The sequence below is a fragment of the Ictalurus punctatus genome, chromosome 5 (assembly GCF_001660625.3).
Source record: "Ictalurus punctatus breed USDA103 chromosome 5, Coco_2.0, whole genome shotgun sequence".
NCBI lineage: Eukaryota > Metazoa > Chordata > Actinopteri > Siluriformes > Ictaluridae > Ictalurus > Ictalurus punctatus.
In genome coordinates, this window is record NC_030420.2 from 6,639,291 (window position 1) to 6,645,165 (window position 5,875).

Consider the following 5,875-nt stretch of genomic DNA (forward strand, 5'->3'; position numbering starts at 1 on the left):
CTTCTCTGTTTTGATGCTCTGACTGGGTTAGAGTTTATTTCATTTTATTAATGTTGTTTCCTCATCTTTACGTGCTACACTGTTATATTATTTGTTACAAGTCTTTAAAAGGTAAGGACATTATATTTGTTAAAGTGCGCAGACTATTTATCAGATTTGAAGTCAGTAGGGGACTTTTCTCTTACTGGGATTTTTTTTTGTTTAGGTAATTTAGTTCGGTTTACTCATTGAGTTGTTTTCACATTGTGGACAACTCTTGGTGGGAAACACTGCTGTCTCCCTTTGTTTTATGGAGACTTTGGGTGTGTTGGGGGCGGGGGGTCCCACTCCGGCTGGGACAGGCAGGCCATTAAGATTTATTTGTTGGAAAGTCAGAAGTAATCCTGCCAAGAGATCTAAGGTTTCTTACATATTTGAAACGTCTTCCACTCTAACTTTAATTTGAAAGTAGGAGGGGTCGCTATTTTAATTGACAAAGGGTTTTCGTCCACTAACGTTATCGCTTATGCGAACGGTAGATATATATCATAGTTGCTGGTACTCTAATGCAAAGACAGGTATTGTATACACTCCTAACTTAGATGATTTTTATTTATTTATTTATTTATTTATTTATTTATTTATTTATTCTAAAAAGTATTTATTTATTTATTTATTATAAATGGCATCCCTTTGTTGTATACTTTATGGAGTTACAGACACTTCCCACTTAATTTTTTGTGCCTGTTTTTGGGTTTTATAATATTTATATAACCAGCGACATTTAGGGGGGGGGCTTTTAATTTTGTTTTCCTTTGTTGTTTTTTTTTCTTCTTCTCAATGAAATATTTGGGAAAGGGAAGGGAGGAGAGAAGAGAAAAGGTAAATGAATCACATGAATATGAATCACATGAAAATGAATCACATGTAAATGAATCATATGAAAATGAATAAATAAATTAAAGCACATGGCTGGTTGATTTGGAGCATGTAATGATGTACAGTGCCAAGGACTCCTGTGTTAGATAGACATTCTAGAAGAATCTGATGAGAGATTGTGTCAAAGGCTGCACTGAGGTCTAGGAAGATGAGAATGGAGAGTAGTCCAGAATCAGAAAGGAGGTCATTGGTTATCTTAATCATGGCAGTTTCTGAGCTGTTTAGGGGCGAAATCCAGATTGGAATGGCTCAAAGAGATTATTGTTTTTTAGGTGATCCTGGAGCTGAGATGCCACTATCCTCTCAAGGACTCTCAATGTCATCAGGATCCAGTCCTGGCTTTTTCAGTGTTGGCCTGACAATGCCAGTTTTTAATGAAGGGGGGACCACACCAGTGGTGAGAGAAGTGTTAATTATTGAGGTTATCAGAGGGGAGATAGAGGGCAGGCACACTTTAAGTAAATTGGTTGGGGCAGGATCCAGTTGACAGGTGGAGGAATTGCACTTCATGGTGAGATTCAAGACATGACTTTCCACTGGGAGACTGAAATGACTAAATGCACAGGTATGTGGAGGGCCCATAGTATTCAGGGAGCATGGTTCCTTTTGCTCATTAATTGAACAAGTCAATTGTTGATTAATGGTCGCAATTTTAGAGTGGAAAAATTTTAGGAAGGCCGAGCAGTGTTCATCGGAGAGATTCAGATGAACGGATTGAATCTGGTCGTTTAAGTAGTCCATTCACGGTGGAAAAAAGAGCTCTGGTGTTTCCTTCTCCTGCACTGATGATATTTGCATAATATGATGTCTTTGCAACAGAATGGGCATTTTTGTACTGAAGTATGTGATCAGAATACATCTCTTTATGTACCACAACACCCATCCTTTTTGATAACCGCTCCAGAAGCCAACCCACGGACTTCATCTGGCGGAGTTTAGATGTATACCAGGTTGCAGTGTGAACAAATGAAAGGGTCCGAGTCTTCAGGGGAGCAAGACTGTTAAGTGCAGAAGACAAGCAGTAGTTGTAATGGCTCACTAGATACACTAATGAAGCATTGGGAGCAGGGCAGCGATAAGAGTAAATTAGAGCGGTAAACTCCTCTGGCTGGACCTTTTTAATGTTGTGATATGACATGATGTGCAGAACTTCTGATTTCATGACAGGCAGGTAGGTGTCAAACAGCACAACTTTGTGGTCTGAGATTGGTAGTTCAGCAGCATTGATGTGGCAGGGTGTAATACCAGTGCTGCAGACCAGATCTAAAATATGGCCTTTGCTGTGGGTTGAAAAGTCTGCATGTGGGTTGAAAAGTCTGCATGGGCATAAAATCTCTTGTAAATAGGTTGGAAGAAATATCCAAATGGAGGTTAAAATCACCCATCAGGATCACATTCGGAGACATTGTATTCAGAGTCGTTAGTATAGTTGAAAGTTCAGATATGAACACATTTGATGGCTTCAGTTGTCTGTATAGTACCGCAATAACAGTGGGTGTAGGTCAATGGAGTTTGACAAACAGCAGTTCAAAGGCTGATTGATCAGGCAAGGCGAGTGGAGTCCTGTACCTGTAGAGGTAGAAGGAAATGAAACTGTGGATGTACTGGCAAAAAGATCGATAAAGCATAAAACAGTTGATAAACAAGTACTATTAAGTAGAGCAGAGATTGAAACCATTATAAAGGGACATACGCATAAAACAGGGCAGGAATACTGGGACATAGCTGACACCAGACGACACCTATATAATATACAACAACAAGCAGGCTTGAGTATAAGCAGGCAGGAGCCCAAAGGAAGAGATGATGAGTATGTATCTTATAATAGGTCATGCTGGCTTAAATCTAAAATTACACAGAATAGGAATTTCCCCCGCAAATCTGCTGCTCACACTCCAGACCAGTAGGTGGTGGTGATGCACCTTATGTTGGTTTGCCAACCTCCATAAAAACCAAGAAGAAGTTCTAAGTTTGGCACAGTTGACACAGTGCATATTTGCCTCATACCTTCAGGGTTGGGGGTTCGATTCCTTCCTCCACCCTGTGTACACACAGTTTGCATGCTCTTCCCACGTTTTGAGGGTTTCCCCCAGGTACTCTGGTTTTCTCATCCAGTCCAGAGACATGCATTGTAGGCTGATTGGCCTTTCCAAATTGACTGTAGTGTGTGATGGGTTGGCATTCCGTACAGGGTGTCCACCACCTTTTGCCCGAAGTTCCCTGGGACAGGCTCCGGACTCCTTTGCGATCCTGTGTAGGATAATGTTCCAAGTTTACCTGTTATAGCATGCAGCAGAGAAAAAGCCCAAAGTATTATAAAAAATTAACAATTAAAGTAAATTAATTCACAACCTGTATACTGTTTAGTGCATATTTGAATTCACTTTAAACAAAGTTAATATGCTTCGAGATGTAAATTGATGATGTACAAGAATTAGGCCTGTCACGATAATTACGTTATCAACTTGTACAATATATGAACATGACCATGATCCTTTTTGCTGACCTTGATATCGCTCATTTTGTTTACAAGCATATTTGATTACATAAGAATGAATGTCACCAACATTTTAGCCATTCATACCTCTTCTGTCCTCTCGTCTGTTCTAAGGCTGTCAAATTGAAATTCGAACTTCGAATATTTGTCGAATTTAAGATAAAAATGCACATTCAAATGCAAAAACTGTGCATTTGAATTTAAGATGTCTAGCAAGCACTATCACAGGTTTTAATGAAATAATAGGCCTACTGTTGGAAAAAATGCATGTCTTTGTTGATACATGTTAATATATAAAATGTGTGAATAATTGGTTTACTCTTTGCATTTTCTCCTCAACAACAATGCAGGTGACTTATATACAGTGCCAGTTTAATCAGATAAAAATCAACTATAAAATCTAATATATATAAAAATCAATCATATATATATATATTCTTGTTTTTGGCAGTAGCTACTGTTACTGTTTATGCGTACACACTTGCTTGGGATTATAGCCTGTGCATTGAGTGTGTATGATTTAAAGCTGTATCTATGCACTATTGTTATTTCTTTGCATAAATATGTCAATCAAAATATAAATAATAATAACAAAAACTATTTACAACACTCTACTGTGGTGTAATGTAATGCGTAAATTGACCGATAGCGCCGCCTGTTGGTGTGTAAGAGAAAGTTGCTTAGCTGTGTTTGTAAGAAAATCAAGGCGACACATTTGTGAGAAAATCCCTTTCTGTGTGTTTGAGAGTCGAGTTTTCCTTTGCGAAGCAGATGTGTTTGTTTGTGAAATGGTATATTTATTTGATTAGTTTTGGCACAAATTTAACTCCATATTAACATGTTATAGTCTGAATATGCTTAATAATTAAATGTTCATTTCTCTTTGAAATTGTGGACTTGCATTATCATGCTATGATATTATTATTAATTGATATATTATTAGTGACATAAAACGGTCTTAAATTGACAATAATATCGTTTATCATAATTATTTCTGTGATAATATATTGTTCAATAAAATGAGTTATCGTGACAGGCCTAAAAAGAAATGCCAAAAAGCAGAGATGCTTTCGTAAATAATCACAGTAAACTGTTCTACATGCCACATGAAATAATATAATATAAAGAGCAGTAAGAAACTAAACTAAATCAATATTTGGTGTGTAAACCCTTTAATTAATTATTTTCTTTCTTTCTTTTTTAAAAGCAAAGTGCTGACATAGTAGTCTCAGGAATTTGGAAAGAAAATTGGCTGATAAGTTTAGCTGAGCTTCTTAGAGAGTCTGCCACAGTTCTTCTAGAGACCCTGCCTGTCACACTTGCTTCTTTTTTTCTATGCAAATCCAGCAGCTTTCATTATGTTTTCATTATTTTTTTGTCTGAAAAGTGGTCTATCTCTCTGTTGTGAAAGAATTCCTGCTATTATCGTTAGCCTTTCTTAAACATGACTGTGCCAAATTTTTAAAAAATACGGCAACAATGCACTTTATTAAGTTCCATAAATTAATATGATTAATGACGGAAAAGAGGGAAGAACTAAAACCTTACCAGAGACGGTGTGTGGGAACTTCCTTGCGCATTATCCATTTTGCAGCAGGGCGAAAAGCCTACTCACCTCCCTCTAGGTGAGCTTCAGGACCACGCGTGTGTACTGTGTGTGATCAATTTATCTTTCAATGTATTTTAAATGGAATTTAAATTGTATTGAGTTGTGAATGAGGATTTTATGAAGATTAACATTTGCTAAACAGCTGATATAAATGCTGGTAAACAGCCCCACATGGATGATCCACCACTGCATTAGTCTTTTTTTTTCCTTTTCACTTTAATGTTATGTAGATTGACATTGAGTTGATAAATGTATTTGAGCTGCTTTTAACTTTTTTGTTAGTACAAATTGACAACACAATATTCTGTTTGAACCACTTTCACACTAATATGCATATTATGTCATATCAAATGCTTTGCAAGATTGAATTTTGGGCCACCAAAATCTCACCCCACTCTGAAAGAAGGATTCCAAGACTTCCTAAAATAGGATAACATGTCCAGTCAGGCCCAAAGTTTTCTTCATCCTTAAAAGTATCATATAATATGTTGCCCAAAGTCTTCTTTACCCTATGAAGTGTTATACTTTATAAAAACATTAGACAAGTGTTCAAATTTTTTCAACTAGCAAACACTGCCCACTGCTCCACTATGCTGCGCTGCCCTTAATCGTTCTCTCCTTATTTTATGATCTATTTTATTGAACACTTGACAAGTATTGTCTGTTCATTAATACCTTTAATAACTTAATTGATCTAATTCTAATTAATGATCTCTTAACTGTGCACCTGTCAGCATGAGCGCTGTGTTCAAAATGTAAAGTAAGAAAGAGTTTGTTTATCGGCTCATGGATCAGACACAAACTGTCTGAATTTTAACCAACTGCACATGAAATCACACAACACTCATCTG